This window comes from Adiantum capillus-veneris, chromosome 27 (genome assembly GCF_014529385.1).
Source record: "Adiantum capillus-veneris isolate H3 chromosome 27, ASM1452938v2, whole genome shotgun sequence".
In the NCBI taxonomy this organism is placed as follows: Eukaryota; Viridiplantae; Streptophyta; class Polypodiopsida; order Polypodiales; family Pteridaceae; genus Adiantum; species Adiantum capillus-veneris.
In genome coordinates, this window is record NC_140957.1 from 118268516 (window position 1) to 118295619 (window position 27104).

Sequence of the window (27104 nt, forward strand, 5' to 3'; positions counted from 1 at the left end):
TCCAAAGAGAATCTCAGTTGAAAGGGACTCCACGATGTCTTTGATTTGGAGCAGGCTCCAACACAAAACTGGGGGTATGTGCGTCCTTCTTTCAGGGGCCGGCGCTGACCCCTTTACCCTACCACCTTTAGCAAGCTAAGAATGCTATACGATCTTCCTTGATTGGGGACTATATAAATAGTGCCTCCCTAGAGATCCCTCTTTCAAACACATGGATTGGTTCTACTTTGCCCAAAGCGTGCTTGTGTCCTGGAGAAGTAATGTGATAATGTACCAATAATGAGGACTTGCCTACATAGGACATTGCTTCTCATTCGCTAGATATCCAAAAATTTTAAGTGTTAACTTTTGGTCTTTACATGCAATCCATGTCCTAAATCAAGAGGATATATATATGTGTGTGTGTGTATGGAAAAACTCACAATTTGTGAGTGAATTGTATTAAGCACTAAAAATTACAGAACAACCTCAAGCTTAGGCTGAGCCTTGAGGTGCTGAAGATTACAAATTGGAAATCTATCGCTTCTCACCAAGGCTAATCATAATCGGCTTTACAAAGTAGGTGAACTATAGTTCTAGGCTTTTACTTGTTGTAGGTTGACAACACAGCATGGATAGCCCTAGACCAATCTCTCGAGTCTTGCTTGCTTTTGAGCGTATAAATCAAGAGGATCTTAAATAAAAGGAGAAAGAGAGGATATGATAGAGGTGTGCTAGAGGATTTATACTTTACTGGAAAAGTATTTCAAGTCATGTGAATCTTATTCTTATATATTGTTAAATCTTTTTTTATTTATTGCAAAACTCACAAAATGTGAGTGATGTTGTATTAATAGAAGGAAAAAACTTATCGAAAAAGACCCGCTCATAATCAAGGCAAGGTGCCTAGGTCAACCAACCATACATCCAAACCACAACAACATAGATGAACACAAGAGCTTATTTGCTCCTTATCCCACATGAAAGATTCATGGGATCGTAGGTGCTTATTCTTGCCAATCTTATCATTCTTCTTGAATGGAATGTGATAGTACATCCTATTGAAAAGTCTAATTCTTTTAAGATGCACTCCTTTAGTCCGGGTACACATACCCCGTTTTTTGTTATCTTCTTCTTGCGCAATTGCAACGCTTGGGATGGGAAGCAGCAGTTGATGCTTGTACCATACAAACTGCCTCTGCATATGACTAGAGGAGCTCCCAACAATAGCTTTGCCTAGAGAGAGAGAGAGAGAGAGAGAGAGAGAGAGAGAGAGAGAGAGAGAGAGATCCTCTACACCACACCCTCCCTTGCATTTTCTGCTTACACCACACACACACACACACAACCTCTTACTAGAGAGAGAGAGAGAGAGAGAGAGAGAGAGAGAGAGAGAGAGCACGAAGCTTCTCGCATGCTATACAAAGGAGAGACAGAGGGAGGGGGAGGGCATGCCAACATGAAAAGAGAGAAATGCATGCATACAATCATCAAGTAGAGCAGTGGCATGGCAGGCGGACATCATGCAACGAGAGAAATGCACGTGGATAGAGGCGAGAGAGAGAAACCCAAGTATCTTCAAAAATATCCCTTTCATTCTCAATCTTCTCAAATTTGAGCACACAAACTCCTTTGTTATACATTTACATGGCTTTGCCTCTAGTTATATACACCACTTTGCAAAAATTGGATGGACTTACTAGGTCTATTCTTGAAACACCCATTAATTAGCCTCAAAGATTCCGAGGGAATCCACTAATTTTAAAGCAAAAGTCGGATAGGAGGCCATTGCCATGACAAGCTATGCACAACTCCTGCCCCTCGCATCCCCCCTATGCACATCAGTTGACCCCTTTGGCTTGCCTCGTTGTGCAGGTCCACGAGGAAGATTCTCCCTCCTCCCTCCCTTCACACTCCGATTAACCAATCCTCACCAGCTATTGAGAACCCCTTGCTCAGCCTTGCGCACAATGCTGCCTCCCCTCTTGCTGTATATTACAGAGAAATCATTCCGTGCCATGCAGAGCAATTTGTAGCTGGATTTGCCTACTCGGCTCTCCATTTGCACTTGCAAACGAGAGAGAGAGAGAGAGAGAGAGAGAGAGAGAGAGAGAGAGAGAGAGAGAGAGAGAGAGAGAGAGAGAGAGAGAGGTAGGTTTGCCTCCCACCCAGGAGTTGGATAGCAATCTGCACCTTTGCACGTCCTTTTCGCCATCATCCTCATTGTGCAAGCCCCCTGCTCTGTCTTCCTTGTTGCTTACTCTGTCGCCCATGGCATCTCTCTCTCTCTCTCTCTCTCTCTCTCTCTCTCTCTCTCTCTCTCTCTCTCTCTGGCCTACTGTGTTGCTCGTCTATGCTCCACGCCTCCCCTCAGACCACCGAGAGACATAAAGAGAGAGAGACTCGTGCACTTGCTATTGCCGTCGTTCACCACCTATCACATTCGCCCTCGCACCAATCGTTTCCCTCTCCTCTCCCATTCGTTAATGAGACCAACTGCACTCTGCAATGCAACAGGCATGCCTCCTGTCAACACAGGCCACAATGTAAAAAAATTTATTTTCTTTCATTCGCCTTCGCATGCACCTGGCATTCTTTCTCTCTCTCCCCCTCTCGCTGTCCTCCACATGACAGCTCCTCGCTTTTTCATCTGAGACATATGGCTCCTACTACTGGGTCTCTGAGAGTGTGTGTGTGTGTGTGTGTGTGTGTGTGTGTGTGTGTGAGAGAGAGAGAGAGAGAGAGAGAGAGAGAGAGACAGTTCAGGAAAAGTGTGTCTCTGTTTAATATCATGCCGTTTTCAATCTCTGGGTTTACACCAAGGCGAAAAGTTAAAATTCTACAACAAAATGGAGAAACATAGTATAAAAAACTGGAAAAATAACCCAAGTTTTTGAAATCTCCCTTCATGAAATTTTTTGGATTGAAAAGCGAGGCAATTTTTTCAAAGGGGCCAAGTGTCTCCTGTACCTCTTCCACCTGTCACCGCGCACCTCCCCTCCTTCTTTTCCCTTCCCAAAACACCATAGGATCTCCATTTATTCCCCCTATTGAACCCCTTATGCAAAATTGGTTGGACCTACTGGTACTATTTGTTAGTATAAGGTTACTTTGTTATGACTTTTTGTAACTGAAATAGGGCATCCTAGATAAATTGCTAGATGAAAGCAACAAACAACACTAAGATAGGCTCCCCAATTTTCTAGGGAAAACAAGTAGTAATGAGAAGCTCAAATATTTTTAATGATTCATATATACTCTTTCTAGAGTTGTGAAATTGTACGCTTGTTTTTCATAGCTCGTGTTATTTCATTCGCTCCCTTTTTATTGCTCGATGTTTTGACTACCTCAGATGAAAGCACGTAGAGAATGAGAGCAAAAATCCCTAGCTGAGGAGCTTACCCAAGCTAAAGAGAAGATAAGACAACATGAGGAAAGGCTCTCACCTTCTCTTACGTAAGTGTCTCAACCTCCAAAAGAACTATCCACGTAAGAGAAATTGAGAAGTGCTAGTTCAAGAGGATAAGTATTCATCGAGAAGGTTAATGAGCCATTAGATGCCCTCTTAAAAGCCTATGACACATGGCTCAAAAACAACCAAACCCAAGAACAGAGGTGAATGACATATCCATAAGTTGTTGATTACTTAACGGTACATAATGGGTCGAATCCACTTCTCATTAATTAATTTCCACCCATGATTTGTTTGGAATCGTGAATTCAAAAGCCAAAGTGTGTTTCCACGTCAGAGACCGCTCGTCCCCCCTGCGTCTCCTCTGCGATAGCCATGGAGACTCTCATGCATGGCAATGCTGGACTTGACTCCCCTCTCGCTGACCGTGCCCCAAGCCCATAGAAAATTGGACGCCATAAGCCCAAGACCTCCCCGCTGCCTGCCCTTCCGAATTCAACCGCTTTGCATCCCGTGATCCGTCACCTCTCCTGCCATTGCATCCCCTCATTTCCTCAACCTCATATGAAGATCGGCGCCCTGTGTTTGAGACCAAAAAACCCAACACACCCTCGCATGTCGCCGGATACTATCTCCTCAGACTGTGCATGCTTGAGAGAGAGAGAGAGAGAGAGAGAGAGAGAGAGAGAGAGAGAGAGAGAGAGAGAGAGAGAGAGAGAGAGAGAGAGAGCATTGCCGCATCCAAGCCTTGCAGGCTCTACAAACGAGCTCCTGGGTAGGTCCCTTCATGGCTCTACTCCCCTGCTTCTGACCATCGCGAGACGATCACGACAGGAACAAAACAATCTTCCACCAGGCCAGATGGCACCTGCCCTCCCTCCCTCTCTCCCTCTCTCTCTCTCTCTCTCTCTCTCTCTCTCTCTCCCCCACGTACCCCCCCCCGCCTCCCCCGCCACCCTTTTTCTTCAAGCCTGTAGCAGCATCTACTAAAATTCCTATAAAAACAAATGCGAAAAAGATTGTAGGCACATATCGAGGAACTAAAAAAGCAAAGGCTTGAAATGTGCCAAAAAAATGATTCAAACAGCTCAAGGTTTACTAGAACCACCAGTTGAAAAACATGAGGATGTGATCCTTGTCCCTCCTACACCAACATCATGTGAATCTTGAGGTTGCAAAATGCATTCAGCAGTAGACAAACTTTGTCCTCTTGACACTAAAATTGGTTATGCACTCAGACAATATATTAACAACAGCATGCCCTGCGCTATGGAATGTTAAGCCACTATTGGCAATAATTGCACTTGGCCTGTTTAATATACTATAGCTACTATATGGAGTTTCTACCTCATCTGCCAGCTACACAAATTAAGACCTTTAAGAAGATGTGAATGATTTCCATTGCCCAGCTTGGAGTAGCTACAACACCAAACTGATGTCAGCCATCTACAGCCATCTGAACTTGATCCGATAGCTACTGCGTACATGGATCTTTGCTCATAGGATCCATCATGGAATCGTGGTTATTGGCAAGAAGGGATCTTTGAAGCACTAATTGTTGTGCATTGAAATCCACACCATCAGCATTGTTTGCTTCGTATGGAGCTGTTGAAGAGCAACGCTACAGTATACTGTTGTTACAAATCTCAACTGCGCCCGCATTGGCTACTGCTTGCACACGGTTTAGCAAGAGAAGCTATTTATAGGCCACAATATTGGCCATATTGTCTAAAAAGTTTTTGCTATCCCACCCAGTTGTTGAATGGTCAGCAACGAACTGCTGTTGGAGGCTAATAGGTGCTGACATATTGTTATGCCTGTCTCTAGAAATGCCATTACTCCACTACCGTGTTCTTCGGTTTCTCCAACATCAAATCTCTTTGTCTGGAAAAAAAAATTAGGTTTTGCTTCTGCTCTTTGACTATTCTTTTGACCTTGGTCAACAACAACGTAGGCACCTGCATGATTGACTACTTGATTTCCGTTGCAATGATAGTGTTGCATATCCTTGGAGCTACACATTGACCAACTCGCTCCCGCGAACACCATATTCTGCATTGAATTGGTCATGAGAGATGTTTCTATTAGTCTGAAGATCGTTCCGAAATGCTTGACTCATCAAATTTCAGATAGGCTATCAACAGAGCTGGATGAGGAGTGCGATTGAAGCCAACGGCTCATCAGACCAAGGCTTGAACTAGTGGCAATATTCCTCAATGTCTTTCCCTCTGTCGAGCTTATATGTGAAGCTACTCAATATATGGCACCCAGGTCCCCTCTATATATACATCATCTCATGTGTGTATTCTACACACTTTGGGGTTCTATTTCTGTGCTCTCTCTTTCTCTCTCAACACGGTATCAGAGCACTACGTTTTTGTTTTTAATTTTTCTCCTGATCGAAAACGATTTTTCAGAAACTACCTATCAATGGCACTGGAATCGATGTGGTCTACAACTTTGCAGAGGAAAGTTTTTACAAATTTGGCACCGATTTTGAGTTATCGTTTGCGGACTGCGTACATACCTGAAAAGAAACTTTTACTTTTTATTTTTGATTTTTCTGCTAATTGAAAACGATTTAATAGAAACTACTCGATAGGGGCACCGAAATTGATGAGGTCTATAACTTTGTAGAAGAAAGTTTTTTCAATTTTTGCACCAATTTTGAGTTATCGTTCGCGGACTGTGTACATACCTGAAAAGCAACTTTTGTTTTATGTTTTTGATTTCTCTCTTAATTGAAAACGATTTTGCAAAAACTATCCGTTGAAGGCATTGGAATCGATGTGGTCTACAACTTTGTAAAAGAAAGTTTTTTCAAATTGTGCACCGATTTTGACTTATCGTTCGCAGACTGCGTACATGCCTGAAAAGCAACTTCGCTTTTTGTTTTTGATTTTTCTCCTGATTGAAAACTAGTTTTCAGAAACTAGTGTCATAGACATCAGAATCGATGTGGTGTACAACTTCGCAGAAGAAAATTTTTTCAAATTCTGCGCCGATTTTGAGTTATCGTTGGCGGACTCCGTACATGTCTGAAGAGCAACTTTTTCTTTTTGTTTTCGGTTTTTTTCCTAATTGAGAGCGATTTTGCAGAAACAGCCCGCGAAGACAGTAAAATTGATGTGGTCTGTAACTTTGCAGAAGGAAGTTTTTTTTTTCAAATTCTGCACTGATTTTGAGTTATCGTTGGTAGACTGCGTACATGCCTGAAAAGCAACTTTCGTTTTCTGGTTTTTCATTTTTCTCCTAATTGAGAACGATTTTGTAGAAACTATTATCTAGAGCCATCGAAATCGATGTGGTCTACAACTTTGTAGAAGAAAGTTTCTCTAAATTTTGCACCGATTTTGGGTTATCGTCTCGGACTGCGAATATGTTTGTCGAAAAGCAAAATTTTACTTTTTGCTTTTGATTTTCCTCATGATTGAAAACTTCTCAATTATATTTTTCCTTCATCAATCATATATTTGTTACTGACGTAACTTTGCTGCAGAAGCCAGTTACATATCGTTCCGATTCAGTCGAGCCGTTGATGATCGTCCAAATTCTATCGAGCTACTGTTGGTACATGATCTTTTGTTATATGATATACTCGTTCATTGATTCTCGTATAATTATTCTTCTAGAGATATAGTTTACGTCGTTTTATTGATAATTTTTCGTTGATACCATATTGATTTTGATGGTACCATGATGATGTTTTGTTAGTACTTTGGTCATGGTGATTTTCGTTGATACCATGATGATATTTCATTGATACCATGGTTATTCTCGGTGTTGCCATGATGATATTTTGTTGATACCATGGTTATTCTCTGTGCTTCCATGATGATATTTCGTTTGTTCCATGGTGATTTTCGTTGATATCATGATGATGTTTCGTTGATACCATGGTTATTCTCGGTGATACCATGATGTTGTTTCGTTGATACAATGATTATTCTATGATGCTTTTTGTTGATACCATGATGATTTATTTATTTTTATTGATACAATGATGATATTTTGTTAATACTTTGATGATACTCATTGATATCACTACGTTGATAAATGTCGTTTTATGTAGTATATACACATGTCATTTGCATCACGTATCGTGCATCTTGTACTTTTTATGTTCATACTTTATGTCCACATATGTTGCCGTGCGTATATATATCGTCAAAAGAGTGGCGTCATGAACCATTTCTTATGGCATTGTGAACGTAATTATTTCACTAAGGATGCTAATAATTTTCATGACTATGTTTTTTAAGTCTATGATCTATGTAGGATTGATCAAAGAATTGATTTCATGAAGACAAACTTCGTGACAATAAAAGATTTATGAAGACATGTTTGGTGATGCCATATTGATGACAACATGAAGATATGTTTGGTGATGCAATAGTGATGATAAGCTACACAACAGATTCACGGAGACACTTCTGATTACGAGCTAATCGATAGCCTTTACACCTCTTTATTGAACCTTTGTATTCATTAATGTATTTGATAGGATAGGAGTAATGTAACTCCTCATAAAACATTCATTGTAAAAGGAGTGATGTACCTTCTCATAAAATATTCATTGTAAAAGGAGTGATGTAGCTCCTCATGAACATTTGTATATTCAATGATTTTTATAATATAACGGTGGGTGTATATAGAGTTGTGTTTTGTTCCCTTGATCCCCCAAGGGTTTTTTCATCCACAATTACGGACCCTTATTTGAGCGGGGGTGTTGAGATTATATGTGAAGCTACTCAATATATGGCTTCTCTATATATGGAACCCAGGTCTCCTCTCTATATACATCATCTCATGTGTGTATTCTACACACTTTGGGGCTCTATTTCTGTGCTCTCTCTTTCTCTCTCAACACCCTCGACATTGAGTTGTATGCCACTAATCTACTCACACTCTCTGCTAAGGGCGCAAGCAGCTAGCACTGAAGCCGCTAGCTTAGTTACACCAAACCATCATAAGCTTCGGTGTGATCGAGCACACCGAACCATCATAAGCTTCAGTGTGATCAATCTTGCTAAGACTTTTTGCCCTAGTCTTGTCCACTTTGACGTTTACTCTTTACATTTCTTCGGCCTTTTCAATAGCATCGCCAATAGTCTAATAGCATCAATAAAAAGAATACGTTGAGCACACTATAAGAGGAGTAGTCCATAACCGCTAGCATTACCGCAAAAAAACAAAGGAAAATAGAAAGAGAAAATATTGTGTAAGCGAAAATAATCACGGCTAAAAAATCAATGGTGATTTACAAGAAATAATCACGTTAATATTTGCAAGAATATACCCACAGCTATTACCGCCTCACTTGCTACTGGTGTTACCACGCTAATTATCACTAAACACCTATTCAAAAATAAAGCTGCTCATTTGGGCCACCAAAAATTGGGTGGCCCAAATGAGAACCTTTATTTTTGACTTGCATAAAACAATGAAACATCAATTTTTTGTTAAAGAGTATACAAGAAAAACAAAAAATTGATATTGAACTTACTTTACCTTGACAATTTAATGTGTAGAAGATCAACTATTTAAAAAAGCTACAAATAAAATGAAAATAGTTGTATATACATTGTGCCACATTGGAACGTTATGAAAGTTTCGACAAATATTTTTCTATCTAATCCTCCTCCTCCTTCTTATCTAGAGGCACGCACGTTTGATCACCTTGACCCTACATAAACCCAAACCAAATTAAACAAATATCAACAGCTCAAAAAAATTGATACAGAATTATTTGTTTGAACTACCGCTTGTAATGATCCAACCACTGCGTCAATTTGCTCGCGAGAGATGTGGTTGTTCTTGAACAACCATTGCCAAGCATCAAATTCTGTATGCCACTCCCGATACTTGACCATCTATCTGGCTGGTCGAGTAAGAGTAATATTTACCTAAGTTAGCTATAATAATAACAAATCATCAGCTATAATCTTTATAATCACCGATTAGATTGTAATTTAATCGATCTTGCATATTTGTCCTTCCATGCTTCTTTGGCTCCCAAGCCATAGAGTGTGGGAGTTTGTCTGGCGCGAGCTTCATGTTGTTGTCTGTAGGATGAGCCCGTTGCAACCTGATCACTCTTTTCTTGCATTGCCCACTTCCACTCCGCATCTTCCATGTTGCCACCATGATAGCTCCTGTCTGGATCTCTAACCTCATTGGTTGGTGCATGCCGTACACTAGACTGCTTGTTTTTCAAAATGTTTTTATTTAGCCCTCCAACCACTGTTGTGAAAAACGGTGATCGAGGGTATTTGGAAATCTAGCATGCAGTGCATCCTCAATGTAGTGTGCATGATCAGGCAATTGGTCTCTAGAATTTACAAAACAGTTCATATATGTCAAATGTATAAGAATCTGAAGATGGCCTCAAAACACTCTGCCTTGTGCTGTACCATAGTCCACCTCCCCGCCATATTTTACCCTGTAGTGGCATCCATGCATATCTTCCACGGGTGTGTCAGTATCCTCGTCATCTACGTCAAGGGTGGAATTCTATGAAATAGGAGACTCCGTTTCCCCGCCACTACCAAAACAAGCAAAGCCATAAGATCCCTCGTCGCTTTGTCTCTCGCGGCGCTCGCTGCATTGAGACGAGCATCGACGTGTGCCGCTAGAAGAAGTGCATCGACGGTGTTCTGGAAAAGCAGTAGTGGAATGGAGTGGTATGGGATCCTGTGATTCCATGGGAGTGGGACACTGTGATGGAAGGGGAATAGGAAAATAAAAAGGGCCGGGGGCGAAGACTGAGGTGCCGTCGGTGCGAGGCTCTGGATGTAAGGAGTCCCTCGTGGAATCCCCCATGGTGTGGACTACGGAGGAATAGAAAAAGAGGATTCAAGAGAATACCTCACCAATACAAGTAGAGATTATCCATGGCAAGACTAACTCTAATCATACTCTAATCACTAATCAATCAACTCCTACACACATCAAGCCCACCAAAGTCCGACTTGCCAATCTTATGGAGTCACACGAACATAGCCAACACAAGCATCCATTATCAAAGCACACACTAATTGTATTGAATTTGGCTTTCCCAATCATCACATGCCAACCAAGGTACTCTAATCACATCACACACAAGTGGCATTGAGCTCAAGGCTCTTAAACCTTCACATGCTTAAGCACACAATTATGCACAAACTCTAATGACATGATCAAGAGTGCACACACACTACATTAATTAAGAGAATTAGAGAAGTAATCAACTAATTGAAATACTTATGGAAGAAGAGAGTTAAGATAAAAGCAAGAAGTACTTACCTCTCTCAAATCTAGAATAATGAGAGTGTAATTCTACTTCATGACATAATGAAATGTAGAGAATATAAGACTAATGAGTAAAATAGGGATTAGATTAATCAAGATTCTCTAATTACAATGGATTAGTACTAGCCTCTTAAGCATGGGCATTAAACGCAAGGTTAGGCTATGCATAGAGTGAACACTCAAGAGAGAGAGAGAAAGAGAGAGAGAGAGAGAGAGAGAGAGAGAGAGAGCTCTCAAAAGAGGATCCTCAAGAGTGGATACTCAAGAATGGAGCCTCCTTGCATAAAGACTTCTTTTTAAAGGCTTTCACCACAATCCCTTCTACTATGGGTTTAAGTTTGAGCCCTCTAGGTAGAATATACAACTTTGGAACTCCCAATGAGCCCAAGACTTATGCAAAGTGAGTTGGAAATATTATGCACAACCATAGCATATCTCCTGCTCAATGCATATTTGGTCTAGCCTGTGTTAGCCGCTACTAAAATTCCCCCTTCTTAATTTGTGAACCTCATTGTGTTCCAATGAAGCAAAACATGGTGACATGGTAGAAAGAAAGTCCATGGAAGAAATGTTGAGCTGCAAATCATAAGAAGAAGCAATGAGCACCAAAGGCCAACAAGGATAAAAAACATGAAGTACAATGAACAATCATGCAAAGTGAATTTTTTGCTTCTAAAAGATGGGTGAATCATAGTAAAAAACTCGACAACATAAAAAGACCATATTAGGTATTTTGGTAAAAATCTCACATTATGGGAATCTCCAAATCGACTAAATTCATGTAATTTGGGAATTTTCCACTTAAAGTGGGAAAAATTGAGGTGTGTGGTTAGTAAATAAAGTGAAAATCTCATAGGATTGTGGTGTTGATAAACACCAAAAGTCAAGAGGATGTACAACACATGGATTTGAATAATAACTATAAATTACATAAAACAAAGGAAGATACAAAAAAGATTTTGTTTACAAATTGACTAGTATAGTCACAATAGAAGCTCAACATAATTCTACTCCACATTTGATACCATATCTGAACTTTGATCCAAGTGTGGTTGATGTGCACGAGTGAGGCCTTCTTTGGCTTTTAGAGCATGCCTTTCTGGAATCTTTATTCTAGAAAATGGTCCTTCTTTGTTGGGTCTCCAGGACCAAACAATTGCATCTACAGTTTCCCACACTTGTGGGTCCTTATAGTTGACAGCCCAATAACCCTTCCAACAATTGCTGTAAGCTTGAGTATCTGTCATCCCACTTTTTCTCGCGCAAGGTGCCCAATATTGAATCAAGAGTTTTCTGTAGTTTGGTGATGTAGGCTCATTATCAATGTCAGATAAAGCCATTGCAAGCCACACTGGATAGATTTCTGTGTCACTCGGAACAAGCATAAGAAAGTCACCTTGGTGCACATCAGACATAGGGTCAAACTCTTCCCTTGGCCTATCTCGTTAAGGACCACAAAAATGATCGTTCAACTCTTCAAGGCCTAGGAATCTTTCTGCTCCTTGTTGCAAATTCATTGTAGTGCTTTGTAGGTGAGAATATTCTTGAGTTTTTGGCCAAAACATTTCATACAAGACTCCCTCTGATATGATTGCTTTTCCAATCTCTTCAATTACCTTACTCCAATAATCTATCACGGGTCTATAATATCGCGGAATACTTGAACCATTCCCTAAATTTTTCCAAAATTTTATATAGTTCTTTAGCCCCAAAATGACTTCTTCATGGGCCTTGACATACTCCGCCATTTGTACTAGAGGTGGATCTCCATGTGGTAACATTGGCTTGCCTTCTGTGTCTGTTTTCCAAAGGCGAATACTTCCACTCCAACTTGATACACCTACATGTGCCTTATATTGCATCATTGGTGTCTCATCCTGCATAAAGAACCTGAACTGAAGAGGTTTGGAATGTCCAACAAGTATGTCTTGTCCATCACAAAGATAGCCATCACAATATTGCTTGAAATCGGGGATCTTTGTGAGAAAAAATGGAGCTGGAGATGAAGATGAGTTGTTTCGTAATGTATCCATCAAATGTGGCAAAGTATAGGTTTGTGTAACTCTCAGCTTCTCTGAAAACCTACTAAACATGGCGTCTATGTCCTCATGTGTATGCCCAACCATTAAAAATCCCAGCTGGATGGTTTTGAAAACACCCCTTGCAACAAGCATTGACAAATAGGCAAATAAGTATCGATTTTTGTTTTCCCCTGCACAATTATCCAATTGTAGCAACAAGTTCTCTAGAAATCTGCGAAATGTTGACCCCAATTCCTCTTCTGCAATTTCTGACGACTGCACAATGGGCTCTTTTCCATCACTCAAGTTATGGTAGTCCAAAGCATCCCTTGAGTTCAAAGCATGTAGTAGTGAAATATTGCTCCTTGGAAGTCCATTTGTTACTAGATCACCAAGAGGATGCTTATCTATTCTCTCTAGGTTATGTAAACAATTAGCAATTGAGCCAATTGTAAGATTTGGATCAGCTGGCCACAAACCATTCAAGACAAAGTGTCCGTAATGACCTTCTCCATGTCCATGAGTGATCATGCCAATCAATGCCACCTGCAGATTATATCCTGAATCCACACCCTTGGGAACAATGCGTAATCTAGGAATGGCAGTTTTCTTTTGATCCATCTTATCATGGATTATGCATACATATTTTTGTGGTTGAGTTTCTGAATACGTGCGCCATGCATAATATAGGCTTCTGCAACTCTTTTGTTGTGCCATGTGAACTTCTCTCTCCCTCAAGAGAAGAGCTCTCTCTTCAAGAGAAGGTTTAGCTTCTAACCTTGCCTTGATTGAGCTACAAATATTGCACTTAGAGAACTCACTCGTCTTTGTTAAAGTGACATGTGGGTACTCTTTGTTCCAAATTCTACCAAAAGAAGATTGGGATAGCTTCTTCTCATAGCCCATTTGGTCAAGTGTCTTGTTGATTTCACATAAAATATCCACTTGTTTGTATGTTGATGGAATCACCAATTGAGTCTCTCTTGAGCCATCTAGCAGTGTTCTACTTCTATGTGGCATCTTCTCAGAGTTGTTTTCCACAAACTCATTTAGTAGTGCTCTTGCTAAACTAGTATGTTGAAGTCCGCTTCTCAATGTACATGTGTTCCCATGTACATATTGCGCACACCATTTTCAAAGTTCTCCTTGTATCGATAAAATGATGTCTTTGGTATTCCATGTAGCTCATACCATGCTCTACAACAAACAATAGAGCCATTTAGCCTGAATTGGTATCGTGACTTCTCATCTTTCTGATAAATATAGAAAGAACATCATAAACATAATTAGTGCGTGATTTTTGAGACTCTCCCCAAAACTGTTGTCGTAACCTTGTCACCATATCACGATCTGCAAACTGGCAACATTTTTGTGCACAACAATCAATGCATGATACCCTTTGAATTGATTTGTTTGAAAGGTAAAAAGTCGAAGCTGGTGCTGCTTTTGATTTTTGAGTCCTGTTCATGAAAGTGTATCGTCTCTTCCTTGACAACTGGACAACATTACTCCCATCAAGTTTTTTTCCAACATTGTCATCGTTGGATACATCCTCATATGTAGCATGCATGCCATCAACAGGAACAAATCGTTGTAATGGGCTCCCATTCAACATTGTTGTCTGCTTGATGGGCCACTTTAGCAAAGTGATGCTACCCACTTCAACCACATCATCAATGCTTGCATTTTCTCTTTCAATACCCACACCCACACAATCAGGACCAAGTTCCTGAAAGTTGACATAAATGTGGAAATACATATAAGATGGTCCCTTCATTCATGGTTTGCATCATTGTGTCATCTTTTAAAAGGACCCTCTGATTTCTCCAAGACTCTCGAATCATTGCTTCAAATTCTGGGCTTGTCATAGTTATTGCATCTGTAACTAGAGGATCAGAATGATCATGTTCTTCATCACCATTGTAGCTTTCCTGTGGATCAATTAAGTTCCCATTTAATACAAAAGATTGCAAAAGAAGCTTTGACCATCGAACAGCACTCCATAATGAGCGTTGGAGAGATGAAGTATCCATTGTAGGAAAAGGTAGGACCACATCCTTCAAGCATTCCTCCACTAGTATGGAGACATTTTCGTGCCCTATCTTTGTACCACCACAAGTGGAATCTGGATCTGTTCTACACACACAACCAATACCAACAATTTCATTGTCAAGTATCATATGTACTTTCTCCCCAGATTCAAAGTCCATCCTGTAAGTGAAAAAGATTACATTGTTAAATCCATAGTTATAGAAAAATACTCTTCAAACAAAAAATCATGCTACAACATGGAAAAGGTTTGCATAGGTTGGACAAGTGGTGAACCTTGAGACCAAATCCTCCTTGCTATATTAATGGAAGCAAGGTTGGAAATTATGGTGGATCTTGAAACCAAAGCATCCTTGCTATATTAGAGCATAGGTTGGACAAGTGGTGGACCTAGTTGTAATACCCACTGCCACCTATCAACTACTATAGGACTATGCTTTCCAATGTCCAAGTATCCCTTGAGGCTTTCAAGGTTGAACACGTGGTGGACCTTGAAATGAAAATCCCCTTTCTATATCAGAGCATAGCTTGGACAAGTGGTGGACCTAGTTATAATGCCCAATATCCAAGGTGAAATACCTTAGGACCTTGCTACCTTGCTTGCCAATGTTTACGTAGCCCCTCATTTATTTAATGGAAGTAAGGTTGGACAAGTGGTGGACCTTGAAACCAAAGCCTCTTTGCTATATGAGAGCATAGTTTGGACCTAGTTGTAATACCCACTGCCACCTATCAACTACTATAGGACTATGCTTTCCAATGTCCAAGTATCCCTTGAGTCTTTCAAGGTTGAACACGTGGTGGACCTTGAAACGAAAATCCCCTTTCTATATCAGACCATAGCTTGGACAAGTGGTGGACCTAGTTATAATTCCCAATATCCAAGGTGAAATACCTTAGGACCTTGCTACCTTGCTTGCCAATGTTTACATAGCCCCTCATTTCTTTAATGGAAGCAAGGCTGGACAAGTGGTGGACCTTGAAACTAAAGTCTCTTTGCTATATGAGAGCATAGGTTGGACCTAGTTGTAATACCCACTGCCACCTATCAACTACTATAGGACTATGCTTTCCAATGTCCAAGTATCCCTTGAGTCTTGCAAGGTTGAACACGTGGTGGATTATTGAAACCAAAATCCCCTTTCTATATCAGAGCATATCTTGGACAATTGGTGGACCTAGTTATGATGCCCAATATCCAAGGTGAAATACCTTAGGACCTTTCTACCTTGCTTGCCAATGTTTACGTAGCCCCTCATTTCTTAATGGAAGCAAGGTTGGACAAGTGGTGGACCTTGAAACCAAAGCCTCTTTGCTATATGAGAGCATAGGTTGGACCTAGTTGTTATACCCACTGCCACCTATCAACTACTATAGGACTATTCTTTCCAATGTCCAAGTATCCCTTGAGTCTTGCAAGGTTGAACACGTGGTGGATTATTGAAAACAAAATCCCCTTTCTATATCAGAGCATATCTTGGACAATTGGTGGACCTAGTTATAATGCCCCTCCTTTCTTTAATGGAAGAAAGGTTGGAAAAGTGGTGAATCTTGAAACCCAAACCCTTTGGCTATATATAGAGGATAGCTTGGACAAGTGGTGGGCTTAGTTGTAGTATCCAATGTCCAAGGTCCAAGGTGAACTATGTAAAGACCTTACTTCCAAAAACAAAGTCGTACAAGTGGTTCTCCTTCAAACCAAAACGTCCTTAGTGTATTAGAACATAGCTTGGAGAAGTCGTGGACTTAGTTGTAATGGTGAATGTCCAAAGCAAACTATTATAGGACCTTGCTTCCCAAATCAAGTTTGGACAAGTGGTGGATCTTGAAACCAAAACCCCCTTACTGTATTAGAGCATAGCTTAGATAAGTGGTGGACCTAGCTGCCATGGAAAATGTTCAATGTGAACTGCTACAGGACCTTGCTATTAAATGTCTAAGTAGAGCTAGCTTCTTTAATGGAATCAAGGTTGGGAAAGTGGTGCATCTTGAAACCAAAAGCCCTTTATTGTATTAGAGCATAGCTTGGACAAGTGAGGGACCTAGTTTTAATGTGTGATGTCCAAAGAAAAGTATTACAAGACCTTGCTTTCCAATATTTGAATTGGTCAAGTGGTTAAAACTAAGTATAAAACTTTGACCATTTTCTTCTCGAATTGCCAAAAAGCTAGTTTTAGACACCCCTAAATGAAAATGGTTTAGGGTGGCCTTAAGCAACGTTTTTTCAAAGACTTGAACAAAAGGGTTGCCGAAGAGTAATGAAAATTTATTATGGCTTGAAGTGCCTGAGTATGTGAAAACAAGCCTAGGTTTTCCACGAGGCAAAAGGTGACATAATAAGAACATTGGAAACTTAGGATTGACCATGTGGCCTAAACTTTGGCAAGTGAAGTGGTGGCCAAGTTTTGTGGCACAGTGTGCACTTGGTCCTATATGTGTTGACCACTTGGCTAAATCTAGGACCATAAGGCCAAACCTTTGGCACCTTAAATATAGTATGGGACATAATCTAGAACTGCTATAGTAAATTAGTAGTATAGTTAATATGTTAATATTTGTATTATATTTAAATATATGCTAAATATAATTTATGTTCAAAATTTCACTAATGAAGAATGTTCCCATTTAGCACTCCAGATGCGGGGTCTTAGGGCAATGCCACAATGGGGTGACAAGGCAGCGCTTCCACGTGAGGTTTGGGGGTAGCGCTCTTGATGGGGATGTGGAATATAGCGCTCTCGATGGAGGGGCTTGGGAGGCTGATTTTGGGATATTGTTCCGGGCGGGGTCCGGGGCAGCGCCCCGGGCGGGGTCAAGCTAGGGTCATATTTTTTTTAAAAGTGAATTCATAGTATAGAGTTACGCATGTTTTGCATATTTTCAACCATGATTTCTTTAATTTTGGCTGTGTGAATTGGTTAATGCTTTATATTGCTTTTGTTTTTTTTAATCCTATGATAAAACATGGACTTGTAGCATACGTGGCATTCTAATAAACCCTATCAAGATTAGGCACAGAGAGAGCGCACGAGCAATGCACACAGAGAAAGCAGGCGAGCAGCAAACACACAGAAAGCGTACACGAATCGCACACATTTGGAGTATACGCGCACGTAGAGGAGCAAGCCCTGCATCGTACACAACACACAGGTGGAGCGCACAGGATTGAAAGTTCGCGCACAAGATAAAGAAACAGCAGCGTACGCAACGCTTTTCAGAAGGGCAGGATCGGGTATAGCTTCTTCTCAGGAGACATTGCACACCTCACGAATAGAGAAAAAACAGGTATTTCTCTCTCTCTCACTCTCTGTCTTTCTCCATATAGAGAAGATGGTTCTCTGTAACTCTTCTTGCACACACACTCTCTCGTCAAAAGACAGAGATACGTAGTTTAAAAATATCCCCGCACACATACACATATTCTTACACATCGTCTTCCTCTCTTCCACATACATAACCACAGTGAAATCTTTTATCTTGTTGTCTCTCTCTTGAAAATACATGCACATATTCCCACACATCGTCTTCCTCACTTCCACATCCATAACCACAGTGAAATCTGTTATCTTGTTGTCTCTCTCTTGAAAATACGTGCACATTTCCATACATCGTCTTCCTCTCTTCCACATACATAAACACAGTGAAATCTGTTATCTTTCTCTCTCTCCTCTCTCTAGAAAACAGGTATTTCTCTCTCTCTCTCTCTCTATCTATCTATCTCTGTATCTTGCTATCTCTCTCTTGAAAATACATGCTCATGTATGTGTGCGTCTGTGTTATCTATGTGTATGTATGTATATTTGTGTTATTTCATTGTAATACTCATACATAATGCAGATACACAATTACACTTAATTACGATATGCACACATAGTATATATACATACATAAATATCACAAATAACTAACACATTGTAATACTAGTAAACTTGAATGGAAGACTTACTTGCGTGATCTGTTAAAGTCGATTCTTGTAGCGAGTTCTGGATGTATGCTGAGCTGATTTTCCTCTAATCCATTTGTAGATATGATTGTAACTTCTGTTTCTCAAAAATAGTAGTGTTGTTTAGTGATACACCTAATGGACATAAATGGTTGAAACTAGGACATGTAGACCAAAAATACGTGTATTTCTTTGGATGAATATATACACTTTTTGGTGACCCTTACCACAAGTGGTGGACCTTGAGACCAGTGGACTATAAGGACCTCCAAACAATACCTTGTACACTCAATCCTTCTTGGTATCTAGGTTGGACAAGTGGTGGACCTTGTTCAAATTCTCTAACCACTCTCTCTAACATGGTGACATAATTTAGGTGTGATAAATTCATATCTATGCAAACTAATATCAGTTTAGGCTTGTTAATTTGAATTTGTTTGAATTTATGTACAATATAATGATTTGAGGTTTGCATATTTGAATTTAGGTGGTATAATGATATCTTTTTGTGGTAAACTTGAATTTAAAATCAATTTCGCGTGGAATATTTTAAATTTAAGTGGTAAAATTTAAATTTTTATAAAAAAGTTTGAATTTTAAAATTTGGGCGGGATATTTTAAAATTTAGGCGGGATATTTAAAATTTGGGAGGGATATTTTAAATTTAGGCAATCAGATTTTGAATTTTAAATTTAGGCGGGAAGGTTTTGAATTTATAGCGAGATCTCTCTTACATAAGAGAGTATAGGTTGGACAAGTGGTGGACCTTAAAGCTACAGCATCCATGCTACTGGACATGATAGGTAGGGAATCTAGTTGAATATTGTATGTATAATATATATGTAATAGATCTAGCTTGGACAAGTGGTGGACCTTGGAGCAAAACCCCATGTAAAACATATCATGCACATTCCAAGTGGTGAGAAAAAATATCATTTAAGATATAGCCTTATAGGTTGGACAAGTGGTGGACCTTAACACCAAGATATTCTTAATGTAATGACATAGAGTGGAAAACTGGTGAATCTTGAGACCAAACCATGCTACTAGCGATAATAGCTTGGACAAGTGGTGGACCTTGAAAGTAATCCCCCCATCTACGAAATATCGTGGGTTTAAGGTATTTTGATGGAGCCTAGCATCTTGGAGACATGGTGCAGCTTGCTTCTCTTCATGTTTCAATGGAGCCTATCTTGGACAAATGGTGGAGCATCCTTCTCTCCATGTTTCAATGGAGCCTAGCTTGGACAAGTGGTGGACCTTTGCTTCTCTCTATGATTCAAGTGGTGGACCTTGGAACCAAACCCCCATGTAAAACCTATCATGGTCACTCCAAGTGGTGAGAAAGAATAACCTTTAAGATATAGCCTTATAGGTTGGACAAGTGGTGGACCTTAACACCCAAATATTCTTAATATAATGACATAGAGTGGAAAAGTGGTGAATCTTGAGACAAAACCACTCATGCTACTAGCGATAATAGCTTGGACAAGTGGTGGACCTTGAACGTAAACCCCCCATGTTTCAATAGACTTAGCTTCGACAAATGGTGGAGCATCGTTCTCTCCATGTTTCAATGGAGCCTAGCTTGGACAAGTGGTGGACCTTTGTTTCTCTCTATGTTTCAATAGAGTTAGCTTGGACAAGTGGTGGACCTTGGAACCAAACCCCCATGTAAAACCTATCATGGTCACTCCAAGTGGTGAGAAAGAATAACCTTAATGATATATCCTTATAGGTTGGACAAGTGGTGGACCTTAACACCCAGATATTCTTAATATAATGGCATAGAGTGGAAAAGTGGTGAATCTTGAGACCAAACCACTCATGCTACTAGCAATAATAGCTTGGACAAGTGGTGGACCTTGAATGTAAACCCCCATCTACGAAATATCGTGGGTTTAATGTATTTAGATGGAGCCTAGCATCTTGGAGACATGGTGCACCTTGCTTCTCTTCATGTTTCAATGGAGCCTATGTTGGACAAATGTTGGAGCATCCTTCTCTCCATGTTTCAATGGACCCTAGCTTGCACAAGTGGTGGACCTTTGCTTCTCTCTATGTTTCAATACAGTTAGCTTGGACAAGTGGTGGACCTTGGAACCAAACCGCCATGTAAAACCTATCATGGTCACTCCAAGAGGTAAGAAAGAATAACCTTAAGGATGTAGCCTTATAGGTTGGACAAGTGGTGGACCTTAGCACCCACATATTCCTAATAAAAGTGGTGAATCTTGAGACCAAACCACTCAGGCTACTAGCAATAATAGCTTGGACAAGTGGTGGACCTTGAATGTAAACCCCTCATCTACGAAATATCGTGGGTTTAATGTATTTCGATGGAGCCTAGCATCTTGGAGACATGGTGCAGCTTGCTTCTCGTCATGTTTCAATGGAGCCTATCTTGGACAAATGGTGGAGCATCCTTCTCTCCATGTTTCAATGGAGCCTAGCTTGGACAAGTGGTGGACCTTTGTTTCTCTCTATGTTTCAATAGAGTTAGCTTGGACAAGTGGTGGACCTTGGAACCAAACCCCCATGTAAAACCTATCATGGTCACTCCAAGTGGTAAGAAAGAATAACCTTTAAGATGTAGCCTTATAGGTTGGACAAGTGGTGGACCTTAACACCCACATATTCTTAATATAATGACATAGAGTGAAAAAGTGGTGAATCTTGAGACCAAACCACTCAGGCTACTAGCAATAATAGCTTGGACAAGTGTTGGACCTTGAATGTAAACCCCTCATCTACGACATATCGTGGGTTTAATGTTTTTCGATGGAGCCTAGCATCTTGGAGACATGGTGCAGCTTGCTTCTCGTCATGTTTCAATGGAGCCTATCTTGGACAAATGGTGGAGCATCCTTCTCTCCATGTTTCAATGGAGCCTAGCTTGGACAAGTGGTGGACCTTTGCTTCTCTCTATGTTTCAATAGAGTTAGCTTGGACAAGTGGTGGACCTTGGAACCAAACCCCCATGTAAAACCTATCATGGTCACTCCAAGTGGTAAGAAAGAATAACCTTTAAGATATAGCCTTATAGGTTGGACAAGTGGTGGACCTTAACACCCACATATTCTTAATATAATGACATAGAGTGGAAAAGTGGTGAATCTTGAGACAAACCACTCATGCTACTAGCGATAATAGCTTGGACAAGTGGTGGACCTTGAATGTAAACCCCCCATCGTACTTGAATGTAAATCCCATGTTTAATGTATTTCGATGAGCCTAGCATCTTGGAGACATGGTGCAACTTGCTTCTCTTCATTTTTTCAATGGAGCCTATCTTGGACAAATGGTGGAGCATCCTTCTCTCCATGTTTCAATGGACCCTAGCTTGGACAAGTGGTGGACCTTTGCTTCTCTCTCAATAGAGTTAGCTTGGACAAGTGGTGGACCTTGGAACCAAACCCCCATGTAAAACCTATCATGGTCACTCCAAGTGGTGAGAAAGAATAACCTTTAAGATATAGCCTTATAGGTTGGACAAGTGGTGGACCTTAACACCCAAATATTCTTAATATAATGACATAGAGTGGAAAAGTGGTGAATCTTGAGACAAAACCACTCATGCTACTAGCGATAATAGCTTGGACAAGTGGTGGAACTTGAACGTAAACCCCCCATGTTTCAATAGACTTAGCTTCGACAAATGGTGGAGCATCGTTCTCTCCATGTTTCAATGGAGCCTAGCTTGGACAAGTGGTGGACCTTTGTTTCTCTCTATGTTTCAATAGAGTTAGCTTGGACAAGTGGTGGACCTTGGAACCAAATCCCCATGTAAAACCTATCATGGTCACTCCAAGTGGTGAGAAAGAATAACCTTAATGATATATCCTTATAGGTTAGACAAGTGGTGGACATTAACACCCAGATATTCCTAATATAATGGCATAGAGTGGAAAAGTGGTGAATCTTGAGAGAAAACCACTCACGCTACTAGCGATAATAAGCTGGACAATTGGTGGACCTTGAATGTAAACCCCCCATCTACGAAATATCGTGGGTTTAAGGTATTTAGATGGAGCCTAGCATCTTGGAGACATGGTGCACCTTGCTTCTCTTCATGTTTCAATGGAGCCTATCTTGGACAAATGGTGGAGCATCCTTCTCTCCATGTTCCATGGACCCTAGCTTGGACAAGTGGTGGACCTTTGCTTCTCTCTATGTTTCAATAGAGTTAGCTTGGACAAGTGGTGGATCTTGGAACCAAACCCCAATGTAAAACCTATCATGGTCACTCCAAGTCGTGAGAAAGAATAACCTTTGAGATATAGTCTTATAGGTTGGACAAGTGGTGGACCTTAACACCCATATATCCTTAATATAATGACATAGAGTGATAAAGTGGTGAATCTTGAGACAAAACCACTCATGCTACTAGCGGTAATAGCTTGGACAAGTGGTGGACCTTGAACGTAAACCCCCATGTTTCAATAGAGTTAGCTTCGAGAAATGATGGAGCATCCTTCTCTCCATGTTTCAATGGAGCCTAGCTTGGACAAGTGGTGGACCTTTGCTTCTCTCTATGTTTCAATAGAGTTAGCTTGGACAAGTGGTGGACCTTGGAAACCAAACCCCCATGTAAAACCTATCATGGTCACTCCAAGTGGTAAGAAAGAATAACCTTTAAGATGTAGCCTTATAGGTTGTACAAGTGCTAGACCTTAACACCCGCATATTCTTAATATAATGACATAGAGTGGAAAAGTGGTGAATCTTGAGACCAAACCACTCAGGCTACTACCAATAATAGCTTGGAGAAGTGTTGGACCTTGAATGTAAACCCCTCATCTACGACATATCATGGGTTTAATGTTTTTCGATGGAGCCTAGCATCTTGGAGACATGGTGCAGCTTGCTTCTCGTCATGTTTCAATGGAGCCTATCTTGGACAAATGGTGGAGCATCCTTCTCTCCATGTTTCAATGGAGCCTAGCTTGGACAAGTGGTGGACCTTTGCTTCTCTCTCTGTTTTAATAGAGTTAGCTTGGACAAGTGGTGGAGCTTGGAACCAAACCCCCATATAAAACCTATGATGGTCACTCCAAGTGGTAAGAAAGAATAACCTTTAAGATATAGACTTATAGGTTGGACAAGTGGTGGACCTTGAATGTAATCCCCCCATCTACGAAATATGGTAAGTTTAAGGTATTTAGATGGACCCTAGCATCTTGGAGACATGGTGCACCTTGCTTCTCTTCATGTTTCAATGGAGCCTATCTTGGACAAATGGTGGAGCATCCTTCTCTCCATGTTTCAATGGACCCTAGGTTGGACAAGTGGTAGACCTTTGCTTCTCTCTATGTTTCAATAGAGTTAGCTTGGACAAGTGGTGGACCTTGGAACCAAACCCCAATGTAAAACCTATCATGGTCACTCCAAGTCGTGAGAAAGAATAACCTTTAAGATATAGTCTTATAGGTTGGACAAGTGGTGGACCTTAACACCCAAATATTCTTAACATAAGGACATAGAGTGACAAAGTGGTGAATCTTGAGACAAAACCTTTCATGCTACTAGCGGTAATAGCTTTGAAAAGTGGTGGACCTTGAACGTAAACCCCCCATGTTACAATAGAGTTAGCTTCAACAAATGGTGGAGCATCCTTCTCTCCATGTTTCAATTGGAGCCTAGCTTGGTCAAGTGGTGGACCTTTTTTTTTGGGAGACCCTTCTATCTATGATTCAAATTACAGTTAGATTGGACAAGTGGTGGACCTTGGAACCAAACCCCCATGTAATACCTATCATGGTTCACTCCAGTGGTACGAAAGAATAAACTTTAAGATGTAGCCCTTATAGGTTGGAATTGTGGTGGACTTAACACCCACTAATATTATGAATATATGAACCTAGAGTGAAAAAGTGGGAATCTTGAGACCAAAACAAATAAGGCCACTACCAATAATAGCTTGGACAAGTGTTGGACTTGATTGTAAAACCATTTCATCTACGAAGGATTCATGGGTTTAATGTTTTTCGCTGGAGCTAGCATCTTGGAGACTTGGTGAAGCTTGTTCTCGTCCATGTTTCAATGGAGCCTATCTTGGACAAATGGTGGTGCATCCTTCTCTCCATGTTTCAATGGAGCCTAGCTTGGACAAGTGGTGGACCTTTGATCTTCTCTCTGTTTTCAATAGAGTTAGCTTGGACAAGTGGTGGGACCTTGGAACCAAACCCCCATATAAAACCTATGATGGTCACTCCAAGTGGTAAGAAAGAATAACCTTTAAGATATAGACTTATAGGTTGGACAAGTGTGGACCTTAACACCCACATATTCTTAATATAAATGACATAGAGTGGAAAAGTGGTGAATCTTGAGACAAAACCACTCATGCTACTAGCGATAATAGCTTGGAAAAGTGGTGGCCCTTGAATGTAAACCCCCATGTACAAAATATCGTGGGTTTAAGGTATTTCGATGAAGCCTAGCATCTTGGAGACATGGTGCAGCTTGCTTCTCTTCATGTTTCGATGGAGCCTATCTTCCACAATGGGGATCATCCTTTCTCTAAATGTCTCAATGGAGCCTAGCTTGGACAAGTGGTGGACCTTTGCTTCTCTCTATGTTTCCATAGAGTTAGCTTGGACAAGTGGTGGACCTTGAACCAAACCCCCATGTAAAACATATCATGGTCATTCCAAGTGGTGAGAAATAATACCTTTAAGATCTAGCCTTATAGGTTGGACAAGTGGTCGACCTTAAAACCTAGATCTTCTTAATATAACGACATAGAGTGGAAAAGTGGTGAATCTTGAGACCAAAACACTCATGCTACTAAGGATAATAGGTTGGACAAGTGGTGGACCTTGAATGTATACCCCCATGTACGAAATATCATGGTTTTAAGGTATTCAATGGAGCCTAGCATCTTGAGACATGGTGCAGCTTGCTTCTCTTCATGTTTCAATGGAGCCTATCTTTGACAAATGGTGAGGGCATCCTTCTCTCCATGTTTCAATGGAGCCTAGCTTGGACAAGTGGTGGACCTTTGCTTCTCTCTATGTTTCAATAGATTTAGCTTGGACAAGTGGTGGGCCTTGTAACCAAACTCCCATGTAAAACCTATCATGGTAACTCCAAAGTGGTGAGAAAGAATAAAGTTTAAGATATAGCCTTATAGGTTGGACAAGTGGTGGACCTTAGCACCCAGATATTCTTAATATAATGACATAGAGTGGAAAAGTGGTGAATCTTGAGACCAAACCACTCATGCTACTAGAGATAATAGGTTGGACAAGTTGTGGACCTTGAATGTAAACCCCCCATGTACGAAATTCATGGGTTTAGGTATTTCAATGGAGATTAGCATCTTGGAGACATGGTGTAGCTTGCTTCTCTTCATGTTTCAATGGAGCATATCTTGGACAAATGGTGGAGCATCCTTCTCTCCATGTTTCAATGGACCCTAGCTTGGACAAGTGGTGGACCTTTCCTTCTCTCTATGTTTCAATAGAGTTATCTTGGACAAGTGGTGGACCTTGGAACCAAACCCCCATGTAAAACCTATCATGGTCACTCCAAGTGGTGAGAAAGAATAACCCTTAAGATAAGATTTATAGGTTGGACAAGTGGTGGACCTTAACACCCGATATTCTTAATATAATGACATAGAGTGAAAAAGTGGTGAATCTTGAGACCAAACCACTCATGCTACTAGCGTTAATAGGTGGACAAGTGGTGGACCTTGAATGTAAACCCCCCATGTTTCAATAGAGTTAGCTTCGACAAATGATAGAGCATCCTTCTCTCCATGTTTCAATGGAGCCTAGCTTGGACAAGTGGTGGACCTTTGTTTCTCTCTATGTTTTCAATAGAGTTAGCTTGGACAAGTGGTGGACCTTGGAACCAAACCCCCATGTAAAACATATCATGGACATTTCAAGTGGTGAGAAATAATACCCTTTAAGATATACCCTTATAGGTTGGACAAGTGGTCGACCTTAACACACAGATCTTCTTAACGTAATGACATAGAGTGGAAAAGTGGTGAATCTTGAGACCAAACCACTCATGCTACTAGAGATAATAGGTTGGACAAGTGGTGGACCTTGAATGTAAACTCCCCATGTACAAAATATCGTGGGTTGTAAGGTATTTCAATGGATCTTAGCATCCTGGAGACATGGTGCAGCTTGCTTCTCTTCATGTTTCAATGGAGCCTATCTTGGACAAATGGTGGAGCATCCTTCTCTCCATGTTTCAATGGACCCTAGCTTGGACAAGTGGTGGACCTTTGCTTCTCTCTATGTTTCAATAGAGTTATCTTGGACAAGTGGTGGACCTTGGAACCAAACCCCCATGTAAAACCTATCATGGTCATTCCAAGTGGTCAGAAAGAATACCCTTTAAGATATAGCCTTATAGGTTGGACAAGTGGTGGACCTTAACACCCAGA